We start from the raw sequence: 22109 nt of genomic DNA on the forward strand, positions 1-22109 counted from the left end.
TTTCATTTAAAAAAAATAAGTCCTATTTTATTGTCACTAATAGAAACAGTATGGAAGCACAGTCTGAGCATTTTTACAGCTCTTCAAGTATGTTCATCATCTCTGCAGGGGGCAGGACCAACAGGGCTGAGCATATTCCAACTCAGCGTCCTTATCCAATCAGGCCCATCATTGCGTTCAGCTTGTCCATATAAAACACACTGCTCGAGAACCCATCAATTGCTTGATCCAGATAGATTTTGTCCACAACAGGGTACGGTAGTTAGTCTATCAATCCTCCCAGAAAGACAAGAGACATCAGAGTAAGAAAAAGGGAGATTTTAGGCTTAGAAAGAGAAAAGGAATAGCGAAAGACACTAGCCATGTGGATCAGCAAAATGCCAGCTGTTCATTATCCAAATCCAGCAACGAGAAAGCCCTCAATCATCTGCATTAATGATAGCAATATCAAGAAACAAATTCAATACCACTTGAATCAATTCTACTGCAATAAACATCTTCCACCTGTAAACAAATTCACTCTTAGAGAAAGAAAGGTATCCTGGCTCCTCCTCCTTTCCACTAAGCCCCACCAACTGGGCTGGCCTGGCGCCACTACAGTTGCATCAGAGGCAGTGCATGGGTTAGTTAGTCCCCTCTCGTCCCGCCAGGCCCTGCGTCGCCATCCCTGATTGTTATGAGAGCCCCGCACCTCTGTTGTCGTTCATTGAGGACCCCTTGCAGATCAACTCGGGGACAACAGGAAGCGGTCCAAGTACTGGGAGATGACCTCCCAGTTCCTCCAGAGGAAGGCGAGGAGGACAACAAGGAGCAGCGTTGAGAAGGTGCGGCTACGCGTCTTCATCAAGGGCACCACGCAGTTGGCCACAGTGGAGACGAACACCAGGAGCACGGCCATGACGGCTAGCAGCACATTGATGAGCTTTCCCAGCAAGGTGCGGGCCGTGGCGTTCTCCAGGCCTTCTAGCTGGACCACCTGCTGCTGCTGCTGCTGCAGTTCCATCTTGGAGATCCGCGTCTGGCATGCCTCCAACGCCTCCTACAGGGGGAGGGGAGAGAAGGGTTATCAGACAGCCATGGTTCACACAGTGTGGAATGTCAACAACACACTTTGTCACAAACATGGCTAGACATAACTACAGTACCACATACCGGGAGATGGGGGGGTCATAGAGAAGACCATGGATCACCGTGTGAAATACTTTCACAATTCAGCACAAACTAGACAACTACTGTACCATGATAATAATACAAAAAATGTCCCAGACTAAGAATACGCCTTGGGTTCACTGGAGACGCACTGTTGAGGCCCTTTGGAGCTAAAAGTCAAATATAATCATTCCATAATCCTTCTTTTAAGTACTGGAGAAACAACCTACCTGAATGTCTCTAGCTCTCTCGTAGGACTGATAGGCGATCTTCTCCTCCATGCTGGCCAGCTCCTGCTTCAAGTTGAGGATCTCATTTTGGTGGAGCTCTGTTAAGTCGTTGAGCTGCTCCTCCAGACGCTCACACCTAGTGACACACAGAGGTCAGGTACCGATCACACACGCTTCCTTTCATAAAGGTGGAGATGTTTTCTGTTGCTGGGTGAGAATAATACATTCTTTTGAACGTAAAAAGTGTTTAATAACAAGACAGATTTGCAATTATAAGCGATTTGAGCAAGTGCTGAGTTCAGGGAGGGGTGGTAAATACATGCAGATTTCAGGTTATCACATAAGTATTAGTGACAGTCCGTGTCCTTTGTAAATGAGGACTCAGTAAAGTGTATGTAGTACCTGCGAGGTTGTGTGTGGCAGTGACTGGTTACCTGTATCTCTCCTCCTGCAGGGCCTGTATGATCATGGTGTAGTCTCTCTGGTAGTGACTCTTCAGACTGTTGAACGACTCATCCAGCCGACCCTGGTTGTCCCGGAGCTCCTGAACCTCGTGGAGCAGCGTGTCCAAGCCCATTGGCTGGCCGGGGTCCAGGGTGTTAAGACCCTTAGAGCTTGGCGGGCCCCCGGGGACGCTGTTGACCCCTGCCGAGCCGGAGCTGGCACTAGAGCAGTCATCCTCACTGCCGTACTTTGGGCTGGAAGCCCCCCCCAGACCGTGACCATCCTCCTGGGGTTCGTCGAGGGAGTCCCTCATGGACGAAATGTTGTCGGCGCTGCCAAACTTGTTGCGGATGAGGGAGGCGATCTCTCGGGGCTTGGACACCACGGCCCCAGCTGCAGAGTGAGTGGCGTGGGAGAAGCTGGAGAGGCCACCGGTCACCTGTAGGGAAGGACAGATAGATACTAACTGGGGTGGGACTAAGGTGTGAATTAAAGGAGATTTTGACCACAGCATTGTTGAATACTTGTTCGTGATTGGCTAGAAGGGCTCTAGAATGGACATTAAAACCATTACAACAGGTCCATTTGAAAATATAAAATCAGAACACCTTGCAATGATGAATTTCTCTAGTCCTTACGCAAGTGGCGCTATGCTGTCAAATCCTCCCATGTTTCTAGTTTTACCATCTGTTTTCAGCATCAGGTATTTTTACATTTGAATATATGCAATCTCCTCGTAATTAACATTTCTAGCTATGCCAGACAAAATCTAGCACCATCGGCTCATTGTTATCTTAATGGCTGTTGATAGAAAACAGCTTAAATAAATGCAAATGCAGCTACTTTCTTGTTATTCTGGCTGCAGAGGTCATGCCTGTGTTAGCCAGCGAACATGGCAACAGACCATATAGAATTAACAACTGGGTTGAGTCCCTAGCATTTAAAAGATAAGTAAATAAACAAAAAAAGGTATTTCTACCAGTAAATGTGTGCTTTAGTATTGTTTTCTTTGGAAACTGTGGTATAAGCGGGATAAACGCCTCTTATGTACATTACATTGGAAAAATTTACTCTGCAAAGTCATCCATTATTTCCAAGATAATCTACAGAATGTCTGTGTTTATCCCTTAATGGACAGGGACATAGATATACTAGATCTGGGTTCAAATATTTTTAGCGATTCCTTTAGTCTGCCTGGAGTGCCAGATAGGCCAGGTATGATGTTTTGCAACTATTATATTGGTTCCATTGTGCCAATCAAGCCCAGCTAAAGTATTATAAATGATTTCAAATAGTAATTTTGAACCCAGGTCTGAGAGATACGTATTCTACATGTGTTCTATAGGACTCTGTTAGAAGCTGTGTACTGCAAACCACTCTGCAAAGAAGTCAAGGACAGGTGGCTAAGACCAGACAAATTGTACATTTGTGGTGGTACTACTCACATTAGCAGATGCAGTGGCACACTACACTGGCAGGAATTAGTATGACAGTGGTGAAAAATACATGAGATGACTAACAAAACAGCTCACAGGGAAAGTAAATGTGATTAAAAATGTTCATAACAGCCCTGACCTTGGCGCCTACGTCCTTGAGGCCTTGGTGCATGTCTCGGAGCACGTCTTTAGGCTGACGGGGGATCCCGTTGTGCTCCACCTCTTTCAGCTTGCGCTGATAGCGCTCCAACTTCCTCTGCAGCTGCTGGATGGTCTGGGCTGATTTCTGGTTCTTCTTCTCAAACACCTGTTTAATGCGGGCACTCTGCTGCTTGTCTGCGTTGTTAGCTAGCTTCAGGTACTCTGCCACATTGTCGTCTCTGGCCCTCTGCTCGAGTTTGATTTGTTCTGTGAGCTTGAGTATCTTCTGCTGCAGCTGGGCGATGGCCTGTTTTGTGCGCTGGGGGTCTGGGGTGCTGTCCACCGAGTCCAGCCCGTAGCTGTCGGCTCCATAGGAAATAGCGTTGGGCGATATGGCCGGGCCAGAGCCGTCCAGCTGACCAAGGAAAGGGAGAGTGTAATGAGGAAGAGAAGATAAAGGGAAGATGGAAATAAGAGATCAGAGACTGACGTGTGAGATGAGGGAGAGCGTAAAAATAACTAAATTGAACTGAAAGGGGAAGGCCTATTATATCAACAGGGGCAATATTGAGTTTCATCATTTCATAAACTATCATGATCATTTGGCTGCAAAACAGTTACCACAAGCTTCCTCCAGTTGCTATGGTCACTATTTGATGTGGTGAAGAAACTTGTCTTCATCCTACATCAGACCTTTATGTATATGAAACTATAGCACTAACATTATAAACCAGCCAATACCAACACCCTATAATCATAAGGTTACCTGTTACCTACCATTATACTCAGACTGGTTTCCTATAATGTGTAAAACAGCTGGGTCATACCTTTCATATATTAACGCAGAGGAATCCATGTGTATAATCTGAGCAGTAATCCATCAGACAGGGATGCCATAAAGACTGTGTGCCACCTCATACATATCTCTGAAGAAGCTTAAGGCTCAACCAGAAAAATAAAATGTTAGTGCCTTAAAGTATTCACACACCAACAACTTATTCCACATTTTGTTGTGTTACAGCCTACATTCAAAATGTATTAAATAAAAACAAATGTCTCGCATGTCTACACACAATACCCCATTATTACAACGTGAAAACATAATTAATTAATTTTTTTAGAAGCACCTTTGGCGGAGATTACAGCTGAGAGTCTTTAAGAGCTGGGTAAATCTAAGAGCTTTACACACCTGGATTGTACAATATTTGCCAATTGTGATTTTTTAAATTATTTAAGCTCTCAAATTGATTATTGCTAGACAGCCATTTTAAAGTCTTGTTATAGATTTTCAAGATAATTTATGTCAAAACTAACTAGGCCACTCAGGAACATTTAATGTCTTGGTAAGCAACTCCAGTGTAGATTTGGTTATTGTCCTGCTGAAAGGTGAATTGTGTCTGTTTTCTGTGTCTGTTGGAAAGCAGACTGAACAAGGTTTCTAGAATTTTGCCTGTGCTTATAGCTGTATTCCGTTTATTTGTATCCTAAATAACTCCCTAGTTCTTACCGATGACAAGCATACCAATAACATGATGCAGCCACCACAAGGCTTGAAAATATGACGAGTGGTACTCAGTGATGTTTGCCCCAAACATAACGCTTTGTACTCATGACAAAAAGTAAATTTCTTTGCCACATCTTTTGCAATATTACTTAAGTGCTTTGTTGCAAACAGGATGCTTGTTTGGGCTTCCTTTTCACACTGTCATTTAGGTTAGTATTGTGGAGTAACGACAATGCTGTTGATCCATCCTCAGTTCTCACATCACAACCATTAAAAACTCTGTTTTAAAATCACAATTGACCTCATGGTGAAATCCCTGAGCAGTTCCCTTCCTCTCCGGCAACCGAGTTAGGAAGGACTGTATTTTTTGTAGTAACACCACCCAAAGCCTAATTAATAACTTCACCATGCTCAAAAGGGATATTCAGCATCTGTTTGTTTTTTTAACACATCTTCATTGACATTTTTAGTGAGGCATTGAAAAACCTGATGTTTGAATCTGTGCTTGAAATTCACTAATCAATTAAGATAATTGTATGTATAGGGTACACCGATGCGGTTGTTATTAAAACAATAATGTTAAACACTTTTATTGAATACTGAATGAGTCCATGCAACTTGTGACTTGTTAAGCACATTTGTATTCCTAAACTTACTTAGGCTTGGCATAAAGGGTTTGAATACTTGTTGACAAGACATTTCAACTTTACATTTTTTATTAATTTCTAAAATGTTATACAAACAAAATTCCACTTTGACATTATGGGGTATTGTGTGTAGATCAGTGACACATTTAAATATAATCATTTTTAAATGCAGGCTGTAACAAAATGTGGAAAAAGTAAAAGGGGTGTGAATACTTTCTGAAGGCACTATGTTCGGCAGTGTTAGAGGTCAGAAGAGAATTAACTTTGAGCAGAGAGGGATTCTGTGCTGTTCTTGGGAGTTGGGAAAGACGTAGGCCACCACAGTGGGGTTGCGAGTACATCCCCCTTTCCATCACGGTCAGCTCAGACAGCTTGTGTAAAAGAGGCAGTGGACAGGACAGTTGTTGCTCTTTCAAAGAATGACAGACTGTCGACTGAGTCCCTCAACCACAGCCATGTCTCGATGCTAGTTAGACCCTAGTCCGATAGCTGCTCTTGTAAGGACAGTTCATTGCAGTACACACAGGGTGATCACAGACAGCTTAGCCTTATCCATCCAAAAGTCAGATTCATACCAGTACTTCTCAGAAGGCTTGGTGGTGTCATCAAGCATTGTGAGATAACTGCCGGGGATATGCACTGTGCTTGATTGGTATACCTCAGACACAATGAGGCGCCAGCTCTACTAGTTGTCTAGGAGTTCAACGCTCAATTGTAACAATGTAAAGGATTTGATCATTTACCTGCTACAAGTCAGTATTCAATCAGTGTACTACACATTTCAATGGATGTGAGAAATTCCAGTGAGGAACATTTTAGATCTTGGGGGATATAGAACAGTGTCAATGATGTAAAGTTTGAGCTCGTTTTGGTCTGCAAGGCAAGCATTCTCTGGCTGACCTGAAGTACACTTAGAGGCAGCCACAGGCCACAGCTAAATATAGAAAAGCTTAGAGCACATAGTCACCTACACACACACAATATTTCTCTCTCTGACCAATCAGCACTGACAGCTCCTTTCACTCCTTCATCAAAGAACATCCAGAGGACGGCAAACCAGTTGGCCGAAATCTGACCAATTTAATCTAACAGCACAAGAAGTCATGAATCTTCTGTTTCTCTAGTAGTAGCAGCTTCTTAAATTTACACTACCGTTCAAAAGTTCGGGGTCACTTAGAAATGTCCTTGTTTTTGAAAGAAAGGCAATTTCTTTTGTCCATTTAACATATCAAATTGATCAGAAATACTATGTAGACATTCTGCATGACTATTGTAGCTGGAAACGGCTGATTTTTTTATGGAATATCACAGTCGTACAGAGGCCCATTATCAGCAACCATCACTCCTGTGTTCCAATGGCACATTGTGTTAGCTAATCCAAGTTTCTAATTGATCATTAGAAAACCCTTTTGCATTGATGCTATTAGAACAGCTGAAAACTGTTGTTCTGATTAAAGTAATAAAACTGGCCTTCTTTAGACTAGTTGAGTATCTGGAGCATCAGCATGTGTGGGTTCGAATACAGGCTCAAAATGGCCAGAAACAAATAACTTTCTTCTGAAACACAGTCAATTCTTGTTCTGAGAAATTAAGGCTATTCTATAAGAAATTGCCAAGAAACTGAATATCTTATACAACGCTGTGTACTACTCCCTTCACAGAACAGCGCAAACTGTCTAACCAGAATAGAAAGAGTGTGAAGCCCTGGTGCATAACTGAGCAAGAGGACAAGTACATTAGTGTCTAGTTAGAGAAACAGATGTCTCAAAAGTCCTCAACTGGCAGCTTTATTAAATAGTACCCGCAAAACACCAGTCTCAACGTCAACAGTGAAGAGGCAACTCCGGGATGCTGGCCTTCTAGTGACCCCAAACTTTTGAACTAGTGTAGGACAAAAAGCTTTGCAGTGGCTTGTCTGTCCCAGTGAGTAGGTCCCCTAGTTTAATCTTACACAGTCAGTCTACTCAGTGGAGTGGTACCTGGATGTGAGCAGCATGTCGGCCAGGGTTGGGGTTAAACTCACCTGGTCAGGCTCCTCAGTGGAGTGGTACCCGGATGTGAGCAGCATGTCGGCCAGAGTGGGGCTGGTGAGCGTGTCCGTGGTGGAGGAGGAGCGCGGACGGCCATCCTGCAGCAGAATCACCTCCTGGGTACTCCTCCGGTGGATCTGGGGGCTGCCTTTCTGGGGGGGGTCCCCAGTCCCCCCAGTCTTGCTGCGGCGGCTCTGCAGGCTGGTCCCTCGCTTTATCATTGGGGGCGCGCTTCTGATCTGCTGCAGAACGCGGCTCAGAGCTGCAGGGGGAGCGGAGGAAGTAGCGTGGGGGTCAGAGTCCGGACCGGGGCGGGAGAGTCCCCAACCTCTGTACCCCCACCGTCCGGGGGCTCAGGGGCGGGCCCACCCATAGAGAAGGAGGTGGCGGCGTCGTGCGGGGAGACGGACGAGCGGCGGCGCTGCGGCTGGAAGAGCTGCTTCAGGCCGTGGCCCAGCGCGCCCATGTTTTCCAGTGCATTGTGGGTGATTTTGGACAGGCCGTGCTCTGACTCAGACGCCCTTCGGCCCACCTCCGGCTCCTCAGGACTCTGCTCACTGCTAGCCTGATCCATCAGGGGACGCCAGGCTGACGCTCAGCCACGGGGTCACAGGGCCAACACTGGGGGTGCGAGGGTCTAGCTACGTCCCGACGCCACACCCCCTCTCAGAAGCAGTTTCAAAGCCGGGAAGCAGGGGGGATGGCACTGGGCCCTGTGCACATGCATGCATCTGCGGATTGGCTCAAAGTCATGCTCGTCTAACACAAGAAGGAAAATAAAATGGATTATGACATGCAGCAGTGAGTGGACGGGACAAAAAAAGTAGCAGAATTAAAACTGATTACACAAAGGAGCATACAGTCGTACTAGGGTCGGCTTTGAGACTTGAGTTATTAGTTGAGTCAAATTGTTTTTTTTATGTCCAAATATTCTTAATGGCAATAATAATAAATGTTCTCAGAGATATCCATATAAGCCAAATAATGTCTGATATGTCTAAACCCACTTACAAAATAAATCTACTGCACAAGCCTAATCTACAGCAATGATGGGTGTCATGCTAAACATTTTTTTTATATATAAAAAAAAAAAAAATACATTTCTGAAATGGGGTTCATTGTGCAGTTTCCATAGATACACTAAAGTGCCACAGTGACCATATCAAATTGCAAATTCACTTTTAGAGGACAGAAGTGTGTCAGGACCTGGGTAAACTAGCCTAATCTTTGTGGTTCCCTGGTCAGGCAGAGCCAAACAAACATTGCCTTAATTATTCACTCAGACAGTAGGCCTAAGTGATACTCAGACCGTCCTTTTACATTGTCATCTAATATAAAGACACAGCATTTCAGAAACAATTTCTTTACCAAATGGGTGAAAGAAACCATATATCCTTTTACGATTTCAAATTAGTTTAAATTGTAGCTAAATAATATGAACAGGATGGTGAGTGAGCACTAAAATATTAAATAATATAGTTTTATCAGGTGGTCTTATCTGCCAGAGGCACCCACAGTTGCACCATGTTCTCCCTGTAGAGAGCTTTGGCCTCAGAATCAAATATGGAGTTGTTAGCGGGGCCGTCTATGGCTAATCTACAGCGTCTGAGAGGGCAGTTCATGGAGAGCACATTATATAAAGACTATCTTTCACTTATCAACAGCATAGAAAGATTGAAAGAGAGAGGGACAAAGGGAGGGAGAGAGATATGGAGGATGAAAGCGAGAGGGAAAAGGAGAAACAGTTGGCAAGAAAGAGGAGAAATGGAGCGAGAAAAAAAGCTTACCATCCGTCCAGCTTCTCTTCTGACTCACAGCTCAGGGTTGGCTGCTGCGGAGGAGGTGGTCAACATGAGAGGAAAATCACTATCAAATTGGAACAAACAAAGAGATTCAAATAAATTATGCTGGTATGGCAGCACACCGACTCACGCTCAATCAGCCATGTATAAACTGCACAGAATCAAAGAGACCTGTATGTGCACTAACACACACTGAGGCCATTCAGTTACTACTAAAAATGTATTCTAGAAGGAGCAGTCCTTATCTTCACTGCCCAGTGCACACTCAAAATGTGAAACTATGACATGAAGATGTGTGGAACACCTAACAGTGATGACTCCATCCAGATTACTCAGAGAGCAGAGCAGTAGAGGTCTCTGATACATTGATGCATCATGAGTGGTACTGTAAATAACGTAAGTAAATGAGGGACACAAAGCTTGAGAGACACTGACTAGCAGACAATGTCAATAACCTAATAGTGTATTTCATGTCGTGAGCTAAGAGCCTGTTGCTTAGAGTCACTGGCAGCATCCCAAATTACACCCTATTCCTTACAATAGTGCACTACCGTTTCCAGCATTTGGGCTCTGGTGAAAAGTAGTGCACTACATAGGAAATTAGGCTGCTGTTTGGCACGTACACACAGTGCCCGTCAGTGCCTCTTAACCCCACCAATTACTGGCCTGTGGGGCAGCATTTGCCTAATCAGCACAAAACTAAGAAAGGTGAAAAATTCAGTCACCACCAGTTTACTGGCACCACTGACAACCCCCTACCCACACAAGCCCCCCCTACCGCCCCTACTCAGTCTGAAATGATGATACATCACCTGTATTGCCCTCACATTAGGAGGTTGTGCTATGCAGGAACAGCATAGAGAAAACACTACTAGCATGGAGGGAAAGTATCCCAAATGGATAGGAGAGATTGCTTCATTTGAGAAAGTTATGAGGAAGGGACTATAACACTAACCCTGCAACATTAACCCAACACTGGTGTACCACTATGGCTAATCTCACCCACAGAGAGAAACTATTCAAACCCTTGCTCTAACTAACAACTGACCTAAAACAAAGTGTCAACAATGGTCATATCAGCATCCTCCTCGTCTGTTACTGAAAGTCCCCTAATGTGTTTGCCCATTCCCTTCCTCCTCATTTCACCCCACGTTCGACTTATTGCAATCCAGACTGAAAGGTATGGCCATCTATAGGCTATGTGCAGGCCCGATTTCAATGAGGGGACGCTGTGGCCAACAGTTGAGCAGATACACACACAGCGACATGCATGTTGCACACACACAGAGACGTGTATGTTCCATTGTGTCCTGAAGGTAATACACAGAGTGATAAGTGAGTCTAACGGTGTTGTTCATACATTATTAAGCAGACAAACATAGGAGTGGCTCAGCACTGATATTGTGTGTCACCGTCAACAAGCAGGCACATCCAACATATCCAAAAACACTATAGATAAAACACCTGTGCCACAAGCAGAAAGGCTAATGGAACACAAGGCCTTATGCTATAATATCAGACTACCTACCACCACAGATGCAGTCCAACATGCACACCCACAGCTAAGTACATAGATGAGCATAGTAGCAAACATTCACAGTGACACACACACACACCATGACGCTATTACACATCATTACACACCATGACACCCAGTCTCTCTTCCTCCTCTAGTCCGCTACATTTTCTGACTTAAGAGGGTTGGCCAACACTCGCTTATCACTCTCCCCCGCCGCCTCGAGCATTCAGCCGTCCAAGGTCACACTAGTGTGCGTATGTCTACAGTCTATACTGCCTGTGCCTACATAGATAAGATGCTGCATGCAAATGTATCTACCACATCTGTACTTGTGTCCATTCACTGGAACAGTCTACTTTCACACGGCATCTACAGCAAGATGACAACATCTTAAAGATTGAATCCGCAATAGGGGGGAAAGCGCCCCTGTCCGCCCCAGCACATCTTATTATTTTGTGGACCTAAAGGAGGCGAGATGCTTCGAGCAACACAGTACATATTCTGCTGTTCTATCGCGTATGCAATGTCGTCAGAGGGTAAAAAAACAGAGTTTGATGTTTGCAGTAACTTCTCTGTTGTAATATCCCAAAAGGACATGGCAGTTTCACCATTAATGATTCCAGCTTTAAAGGGGAAGGGAAACACTAGGCTTTACACCTGTTTAGTGTTAGTGGATTAAATACAACTTGTTGCATTGCTATATGTCCTAAAAAGTGTTTTCATTCCCCTTCAATGTGCTGTGTCAGCCTGCTGATCATTGATCTTCTGATCTATTTTTTCACTGTTCATAAGCTATTCTTCATTCTGATGAAAGTCAACATGGCTGAAACATTAATGCCACTTTCAACAATGTTGGGATCAACAAAAAAATTGAACTCAGGAGCTGCCTTCTTTCCTCATCTACCGTAAGGCAAAGAAATTCCCTCCTTTTTGACAGCCAGTTGATTCTTTCCTAAAGCAAATTGTTTGGCGAGCTACTGGGACACATGCCTTACGTTCCAGTCATCAGCAGGCCTATTAGGATTTCTCTGCATAAGAAAAGGCTAAATATTCCAGGGAAGTTTTCAAAACTGCTCTTTCCAAAATAAAAGACGTGGGATGTCCTTTCCTCTTCAGTCAACGGTATCCAGTGATGTTTAGGAATATCACATGCTGCAATGGAAAGAGTGGAGAAATGTCAGGGCAGGTTTCCAAAATCACCAGGGGTATAAAGATAAACATTTACCATTAAGACCATGGTTTGTCCATTGACTTTAGATGATCTGACTGGTAAATGTGATCTTGATGCTTTTGACAAACTCACCGCAGTTCAACACTGTACTTTCAGACTCAACTCAAATACATGTGATTCGCACATTTAATGTGTGGTTTATCAAGACTCAATACAGTATGCGCTCCAGATTCAATAAGCTATTGCACTGTATATCATTCTGGCTAATCCAGTGAGCGGTCATGAAAACTAGGACCAAACAGGTGCAAACTCTGCCATGGGGCAGGCAAACCATTGCCAACTGTCTCCTCTGAGTAGCTTACAGAGCCTTCAGAAAGTATTCATACTCAATACTTATTGATTCAAGACATTTCAGCTTTTGATTTGTAATTAAAAAGTGTACACATTTTGAAAAACAATTCCACTTTGACATTATGGGGTATTGTGTGTAGGCCAGTGACAAAAATCTAAATTGAATCCATTTTTAAAAATCAGGCTGTAACAACAAAATGTGGAAAAAGTCAAGGCGTGTGAATACTTTCTAAAGGCACTGTATGTCTGGGAGCGTGATATTTCTTAGCTAATCAAGATCACTTTATTGGTCAATTGCGCATAAGGTAAACGAAATGTGACTTCCGCTTTTTTATCTTTTGTTTTGGTTTCGGGAGATGCAGGGAGCTGCCGCGCCCGGGGAGGAATTGTTGTGTAACTAGCTAAAGTTAGTTAGAGTGATGTGACTGATAGATTTTCCAAAATGGAATGTGTGGGGGTGCGTTTGTTTTTACAATAGGAGGCAGTTAACTTTGAGCTAAACAGAGCTGTTAGCTCAATTAATCTGATAAACGTTAATCAGACATACATGTATATATAATGACAACAATACTGAATAGACACTTATTTTAACTTAATACATCAATAAAATCTATTTAGTCTCAAATAAATAATGAAACATGTTCAATTTGGTTTATTTAATGCAAAAACAAAGTGTTGAAGAAGAAAGTAAAAGTGCAATATGTGCCATGTAAAACACCTAAGGTTTAATTAAGTTCCTTGCTCAGAACATGAGAACATATGAAAGTTGGTGGTTCCTTTTAAAATGAGTCTTCAATATTCCCAGGTAAGAAGTTTTAGGTTGTAGTTATTATAGGACTCTCTCTCTATACCATTAGTATTTCATATACCTTTGACTGTTGGATATTCTTATAGGCACTATAGTATTGCCAGCCTAATCTCGGGAGTTGATAGGCTTGAAGTCATAAACAGCGCAAGGCTTGAAGCACATCAAAGAGCTGCTGGCAAATGCAGGAAAGTGCTGTTTGAATGAATGCTTACGAGCCTGCTGCTGCCTACCACCGCTCAGTCAGACTGCTCCTTTTACGGCTGCTGTCCCTGTACAGGGATCAAAATCAGCGGAAATTCCAGAGCGCCAACTAGTAGTACTCGATACAACTCAAACTTTCATTAAAACACACATGCAGGGTACTCAATTAAAGCTACACTCGTTGTGAATCTAGCCAACATGTCAGATTTTTAAAATGCTTTTCGGCGAAAGCATGAGAAGCTATTATCTGATAGCATGCAACCCCCAGAAAAACACGAAGGGGACGTAAACAAAATAATTTGCGTAGCCAGCGCTACACAAAACGCAGAAATAAAATATAAAACATTCATTACCTTTGACGAGCTTCTTTGTTGGCACTCCTATATGTCGCATAAACATCACAATTGGGTCTTTTTTTTTAGATTAAATCGGTCCATGTATACCCAAAATGTCCAATTATGAACACCGTCAAATCCAGGAAAAAACTGTTTCAAAACGCAACGTCACTTTTTTTTTAATTAAAAAAGTTGCCTATAAACTTTGACAAAACACTTCAAACTACTTTTGTAATCCAACTTTAGGTATTAGTAAACGTTAATAAACGATCAAATTGATCACGGGGCGATCTGTATTCAATAGCAGCAAGTCTTGAAATCGTCCATTTTCTCCCTTTCATAACTTCCTCTGGTAGACTCGACGACAGGAAGTGCCTATTACTCATTTGACCAAGGATTAACTTCAATACAATTTACAACACTGGCGACATCGTGCGGAAGCTGTAGGAACTGTAAACCGGTCGCTATCTATTTTCCCTTGCCATAGACAATACAGAGACTGGCGGATTGATATTTTTTTAGTGTTTTTTGTGAACAGGTTTCCTTGGGTTTTTGCCTCCTACACACGTTCTGTTATAGTCACAGCCATCATTTAACCAGTTTTATAAACTTCAGAGTGTTTTCTATCCACACATACTAATCATATGCATATACTATATTCCTGGCATGACTACCCGGACATTTGAAATTTTGCGCAATTCTTAACAAAAAGCTGCGAAAATTCGCAGCATCCTTAACAGGTTTTTAAAAAACACTTAAGTCACCAAAGTTACAGAGCATGTCTTTAACCTCAGACTGTGTAACCAGAAGCATCAGTCTGATTTATTACTTGCCAAAAAGACAAGTTAATTGCAATCACACTTCAATCTAAATGTTAAGCTACTCGCTAAGAAATTGACTACATAATTATCCTATCCCATTTCAGTTTCAGCCAGAACATACGGACCCTACCGTTACACTTGTACACTGAGCTGCACTGGGGTCAGAACTCAATCATGCTTACATTAAGATAGAGAAGAGCCGACGCACGATATGGGTCGGAAATCATACCTCAATGCAGGGATGGGATATGCCATTGTGCCTTTATCCACACTGCTCCATAGAGAAGACCTAAATACTGCTCGTTTTCCCAGAAAATTGCCCTTTTTTTTTAGCTAGCAGTAGCCACAGCAGCAGGAAACTGCCCTTTTCTAGAAGTAGCCACAGCAGCCATTTGGAATGGCAGGGTGAGCCAATCATCATGAAGTGCTTTGAGAGGACCATATCACCTACATCAAACAAACACCCTAGACCCCGCTACAATTCACATATCTACAGATGATGCAATCACCATTGCACTGCACACTGACTTTGCCCATCTGGAAAAGAGAAATGTCAATGTAAGAATTAGAGGTCGACCGATTATGATTTTTCAACGCCGATACAGATTATTGGAGGACCAAAAAAAAGCCGATACCGATTAAAATCAGACAATTTAAAAACTTTTTTTAAATGTATTTGTAATAATGACAATTACAACAATACTGAATAAACATTTTAGTTTAACTTAATACATCAATAAAATAAATGTAGCCTCAAATAAATAATGCAAAAACACAGTGTTGGAGAAGAAAGTAAAAATCCAATATGTGCCATGTAAAAAAACAAGCGTTTATGTTCCTTGCTCAGAACATGAGAACATATCGAAGATGGTGGTTCCATTTAACATGAGTCTTCAATATTCCCAGGTAATAAGTTTTAGGTTGTAGTTATTATAGGACTATTTTAATTTTACCTTTATTTTACTAGGCAAGCCAGTTAGGAACAAATTCTTATTTTCAATGACAGCCTAGGAACACTGGGTTAACTGCCTGTTCAGGAGCAGAACGACAGATTTTGTACCTTGTCAGCTCGGGGATTTGAACTTGCAACCTTTCGGTTACTAGTCCAATGCTCTAACCACTAGGCTACACTTTCTCTCTATACCATTTGTATTTCATACACTTTTGACTATTGGATGTTCTTATAGGCACTTTAGTATTGCCAGTGTAACAATATAGCTTCCGTCACTATCCTCGCCCCTAACTGGGCTCGAAACAGGAACACATCGACAACAGCTACCCTCGAAGCATCGTTACCCATCGCTCCACAAAGCCGCGGCCCTTGCAGAGCAAGTGGAACAACTACTTCAAAGGTCTCAGAGCGAGTGACGTCACCGATTGAAATGCTATTAGCGCGCACCCCGCTAACTAGCTCGAGAGTTGATAGGCTTGAAGTCATAAACAGCTCAATGCTTGAACCACAGCGAAGAGCTGCTGGCAAACGCACAAAAGTGCTGTTTGAATGAATGCTTACGAGCCTGCTGCTGCCTACCATCGCTCAGTCAGACTGCTCTATCAAATCATATACTTAATTATAACATAACACACAGAAATACAAGCCTTAGGTCATTAATATGGTTAAATCCGGAAACGATCATTTCGAAAACAAAACGTTTATTCTTTCTGTGAAATACGGAACCGTAACGTATTTTATCTAATGGGTGGCATCCATAAGTCTAAATATTCCTGTTACATTGCACAACCTTCAATGTTATAATTATGTAAAACTCTGACAAATTAGTTTGCAACGATCCAGGAGGCCCAAACTGCTGCATATACCCGGACTGTGTGCAATGAATGCAAGAGAAGTGACACAATTTCCATAGTTTTATATGGCCTGCTAACCTGGAATATACTTCTGCGTACTGATTTTAATAAAAGGTATTGATGTTCATGGTTATGTATATTCGTGCAACGATAGCGCATTTACGAAAAAAGCACATTGTTAAATCATCCCCAGTTTGGCGAAATTGGCCGTCTTTGTTAGGAATAAATGGTCTTCACACAGTTCGCAATGAGCCAAGCGGCCCAAACTGCTGCACATACCGACTCTGTTGCACAGCACTGAAGAGAATTTACACAATTTTCCTAACTGAAAGAAATTCATGTTAGCAGGCAATATTAACTAAATATGCAGGTTTAAAAATATATACTTGTGTATTGATTTTAAGAAAGGCGTTGATGTTTATGGTTAGGTACACATTGGTGCAAAGATGGTGCTTTTTTCATAAATGTGCTTGTTAAATCACCCGTTTGGCGAAGTAGGCTATGATTCAATTATAAATTAACAGGCACCGCATCGATTGTATGCAACGCAGGACAAGCTAGATAAACTCGTAATTTCCTCAACCATGTGTAGTTACAAAAAACTTCTTAAGACTAGGGGGCAGTATTTTGACGTCTGGATGAAAAGCGTGCTCAAAGTAAAGTGCCTGCTACTCAAGCTCAGAAGCTAGGATTTGCATATTATTAGTAGATTTGGATAGAAAACACTGAAGTTTCTAAAACTGTTTGAATAATGTCTGAGTATAACAGAACTGATTTGGCAGGCGAAACCCCGAGCACAATCCATCCAGGGATTTTTTGTTGTTGTTGAGGTCAATGTGTTTTCTATTAGTTTTCTATGGGAAGCTCTTTTTAATAGGAATTTGCTTGCGGTTACTATGGCTTCCACTAGATATCAACAGTCTTTAGAAATTGGTTGATGTTTTTCTTTTGAGAAATGAAGAAGTAGCCCTGTTATTTCCATGTGTCACTCAGAGGGACTCAAGTCTTTTGGTGCGTGCGGGCCTGGAACGTGCTTCACTTTGTTTTCGTCCGGTATTGAACACAGTTTATCCCGTCTTAAAAATTGTATGGATTATTTACGTTTTAGGATACCTAAAGTTGGATTAGGAAAGTTGTTTGAAATGTTTGGACCAAGTTTACAGGTAACTTAGATACTTTGTAGGCATGTTGGGCGAGTTGAAATGCTTGCTAGCACCTTACCTTGGCTCATTGCTGCACTCGCATAACAGGTAGTCTGCCTGCTTCGCAGTCTCCTCGTGGAGTGCAATATAAATCGGCCATGATCGGTGTCCAAAAATGCAGATTACCGATTGTTATGAAAACTTGAAGTCGGCCCTAATTAAATCGGCCATTCCGATTAAATCGGTCGACCTCTAGTAAGAATGCTATTCATCGAATACAGCTCAGCCTTCAACACCCTAGTGTCCTCCAAGCTCGTCACTAAGCTCAGGCCCTGGCTATGAACCCCTCCCCGTGCAACTGGATCCTGAACTCCCAACCCCAAATGGTGAAGGTAGGCAACAAGACCTCCCCCACGCTGACCCTCAACACAGGGGCCCACAGGGGTGTGCTCAGCCCACTCCTGTACTCCCTGTTCACCCATGACTGTATGGCCATGCACGTCTCCAACTCAAATTATCACGTTTGTTGACGACAACAGTGGTAGGCCTGATTACCAACAACGATGAGACTAGAAGGCAGAGACAGTACAGGTGCATCCAAGCTGTGACCGAGAGACTAAGAAACAGCTTTCATCTCCAGGCCATCAGACTGTTAAACAGTCACCACTCTAGCCGGCCTCTGCTCAGTACCTTAGAGACTGCTGCTCTATATACATAGTCATTGAATACTGGACAATAAATGTTTAGATACTCTTTAACCAACTTTAAAATGTACAGTGCCTTCGGAAAGTACCAGGCCCCTTGACTTTTTCCACATTTTGTTAGTTTACTGTTTTATTCTAGAATGGATTAAATAAATAAATTCTAAATCTACACACAATACCCCATAATGACAAAGCGAAAACAGATGTAGAATTTTTTGCTAATTTTTTACAAAATAAAAAAACAGAAATACCTTATTTACATTCAGACCCTTTGTTATGAGACCCGAAATTGAGCTCAGGTGCATCCTGTTTCCATTGATCATCCTTGATGTTTCTACAACTTGATTGGGGTCCACCTGTGGTAAATTCAATTGATTGGACATGATTTGGAAAGGCACACACCTATATTTTCCAGGATCTGACATTGCTCCTTCTGATATTCTGGATTATATGTGTATAGTTTATTTTATTATTGCTAGGTATTACTGCACTGTTGGATCTAGAAACAAGTATTTTGCTGCACCTGCAATAGCATGAACAAAACTGTGTATGTGACCAATAAAACTTTCATATGATTTGAGCTCCTTTATTGTTTAATGCAGACATGCCATTCCATAATGGCTGCTGTGGCTACTGATAGCTAGCACAATGACAAAAATACCAGCAGTACTTCAATATTTTTGATGGAGCAGGGTGGATAAAGGTAATATTTGAAGTCGTGGCATATCCCATCCATGCATTGAGGTATGTTTTCAGACCCATATCTCGCGCCGGCTCCATGGTGTCTTAAAGTAACCACGATTGCGTTCTGAACCCAGTGTAACTCAGCGTAAAGGTAAGCTCGGTATCTTTTGGCAAGCATTGAAACAAAACCACCATCAATATCAGAATGAGCCCGCTAACGTAAACTCGTACATCGCCTTGGTCCGTACAATTGCCCTTATTTTAGCGCCCCCAAAACGTAATACTTCCAGATCAACTGTAATGTCAATACCATTGTAAAGTACAATTTCTCCCCTTTCCAACAGAATCAATTACATGACCTAAACACTGCCCGTTTGGCATAATTCAAGCAGGCAATGAGCCCAGTCAGGCCTTTTTTTAAATGTTGGGTGGGGAAGTGAAACTAATGCGTGATAGTGAGACAGATGTGTGGGAAAATTGCTTTTTTTCACTCAATCTGTCCAACTTATTGCCTCTAAAATGTAAATAAAACACTATAAAGAGTTTATATAATGTGTCATTACATACCTATTTGAAGGTTTGTCGAATTTGAATCAGGTTTTTAGGGTAGTGCTAAAGTGATCTTAGAAATAAACAGCGGCTTTGAGAATGATGATTGCATGCAATGATGGGAAAAAATGACTAGGTATCCCCCCCTTACCCCGTCACTGTCCATTTCTTGTTTTTAAAGGATGAGAGTAGTGCTACACCTGGTGGAGAGAGATTGTAAGACAGAAATAGTTGCTTTATGAGTGCTGAAAGTTAGGACATGACACATTCGATGTAACTGAGGGTCCGTTTTTTAAACTTTTCTCCAAGACTATAGAACCATTACCATGTCGATCAACGCTTGAATAGAAACCTAGTTCACACCCTCGATTTTGAAGTCAACACAGTCCCATTAGTTTTCTTTGTAGCCTCGTTTGAATGTTGCGGTTGCGCACATTTGTACGGAATGGGGTGAGTTGAGCTGGCTGGTTAGTTAGCATGTGTGGATTTGAATCGCCAATGTTACATCCACTAGCACTACTGCGTACAGGCCAAATTAAAATTAAAACCAGACAACAGACAAATACCATGAAAAAATGCACAACTCCTTTTTGTCTGTTGCATGTTGTGTATGGCTAATGATCTCACAGACATGCTGAAAACATTGGACCACCTGGTGTGTGTACGCTGTAGTTTTTGACAGTGGATTTACACCGCAGCACATCCCGACGATGCACCACCGGCTGAGTGGCTTTCGTGTTTCTCCCTACCTGGCAGACCCTCACACTACACATAATAACTTCAACATTACTTAGCTAGCTAATTACTTAGCCAAGATTAATAGATAACTCGTTAGTTTAATGACAATGTAGGTAACATCTGCTCACTGGAAATGTGATAATGGAGGGGTTGATCACATTTGAATGCTGTATGACACACCCAAGCAAGCCGTGTAGCAAGCTCGCTATTCCATGCCCAGACAGTAAAGTAATCGTAAATTGCTTGCACCCAGACAGAAACACGAACAAGCTACTGGCTATCTGGCTTAGCTAATGCTAGCGAGATAGAACAGGTTGGTTGGGGGTAACGTTAGCTAATGTTAGCTGGCTAGCTACCACATCGAGCTAGCATCAGGTTGAACACAAGTTCATAAACAATACCTCTTTAGGAAATATACTACAAACATAGACGTTCTTCACACCACAATGACACTATAGTTCATAAATCAAACTATATGATATATTGTGCATTTTCAGGCTTCAACTTACATAGGCGCTGAGAGGATTGTGCTGATGATGCCAGTTCATTTCTCCGGATGGAACAGCATTGCCACGATGACGTCAAAGAGCGTGTTCAAGAAATCTTCTTCGGACAACAACCCCAAAAAGTGGATTGCCGCCACAAACTGGATGGGGTTGAAAAAACAAGGTAAAAAGAAAATCCTAACTAATTTAATCCCCCCCAAATGGGTTGGCTTGTGACACTACTCCATGCAACTCCTCCGCCAAGAAGTACAAACATCTAAATGATTTTTTTTTTTTGGCAAATCCAATAAAAACAAATTATTATTTACAATGACGGCCAAACTCGACCGACGCTGGGCCAATTGTGCCCCGCCCTATGGGACTACCAATCGCGGCCGGTCGTGATACAGCCTGGAATCAAACCAGAGTGTCTGTAGTGACGCCACTCGAGAGCCTGACAAGTCTGTCTCTCGTGATCTTCACAGCGTTCACTTGACACAGCACTCTCCACATTAGTTTGGATATTTCAAATGGATTCTTCAAGATTGGTAATGCATCAACTGCTTCTCATTAACAAACTGTACTCCCACATGGTAAAAAAGGACATTGTCAACACTGAACACTACTTTCATCCAGTTAAAATAATGGTCATAATGCCAACCCAGAGATTGTGATAGTGTGGCACTTATCTACAGTAGGATATATAAACAGGTGCATTATAAGTGTCTAATTAGGATGTTGTGACCTGTAACACCTGAGTAAATTATTGTGCTTGCATTTTTACCAAACTCTCCGACGTGAGTTATTCACATATACATAATTACATGGTGTCAGAGAAATGAACCCAAAGAGGATAAAGTATATGGACAATGTAATCACTGCCAGATAAATGCAAACAAGTGGAACAAATGAGCAAGGATGAATAGCCTGCAATGTCTCAGTCAAATTCAGGTGCCTATCTTCTCAGAGGACTGTGGTCTAAATACCTAACAGCACTTTCTGCTCCACCCATTTCATTGGTCCCAAGAAATACACTGTAAGCCTATACATGACTTTTTATTATAATAGAGGGAACTACTCTAGGCCAGCATCCCAGAGTTGCTTCTTCACTGTTGACGTTGAGACTGGTGTTTTGCGGATACTATTTAATGATGCTGCCAGTTGAGGACTTGTGAGGTCTAGTTTGAGAAACAGACACACTGTAATGTACTTGTTCTCTTGCTCAGTTGTGCACCGGGGCCTCCCACTCTTTATTTTCTGGTTAGAGACAGTTTGCGCTGTAATGTGAAGGAAGTAGTACACGGCGTTGTACCAGATGGCAATTTCTCGCATGGAATAGCCTTCATTTCTCAAAACAAGAATAGCCTGACGAGTTTCTGAAGAAAGTTCTTAATTTATTATATACACTGCTC

General features: G+C 42.3%; 1 pseudogene; it reads right to left on the reverse strand.

The window, feature by feature from the left end:
- LOC135541536 (transmembrane and coiled-coil domains protein 1-like) lies at positions 1-20898 on the reverse strand (annotated as a pseudogene).
- Between the last annotated feature and the right edge of the window lie 1211 nt (positions 20899-22109).

The sequence above is a fragment of the Oncorhynchus masou genome, chromosome 6 (genome assembly GCF_036934945.1).
Source record: "Oncorhynchus masou masou isolate Uvic2021 chromosome 6, UVic_Omas_1.1, whole genome shotgun sequence".
Classification (NCBI taxonomy): Eukaryota; Metazoa; Chordata; class Actinopteri; order Salmoniformes; family Salmonidae; genus Oncorhynchus; species Oncorhynchus masou.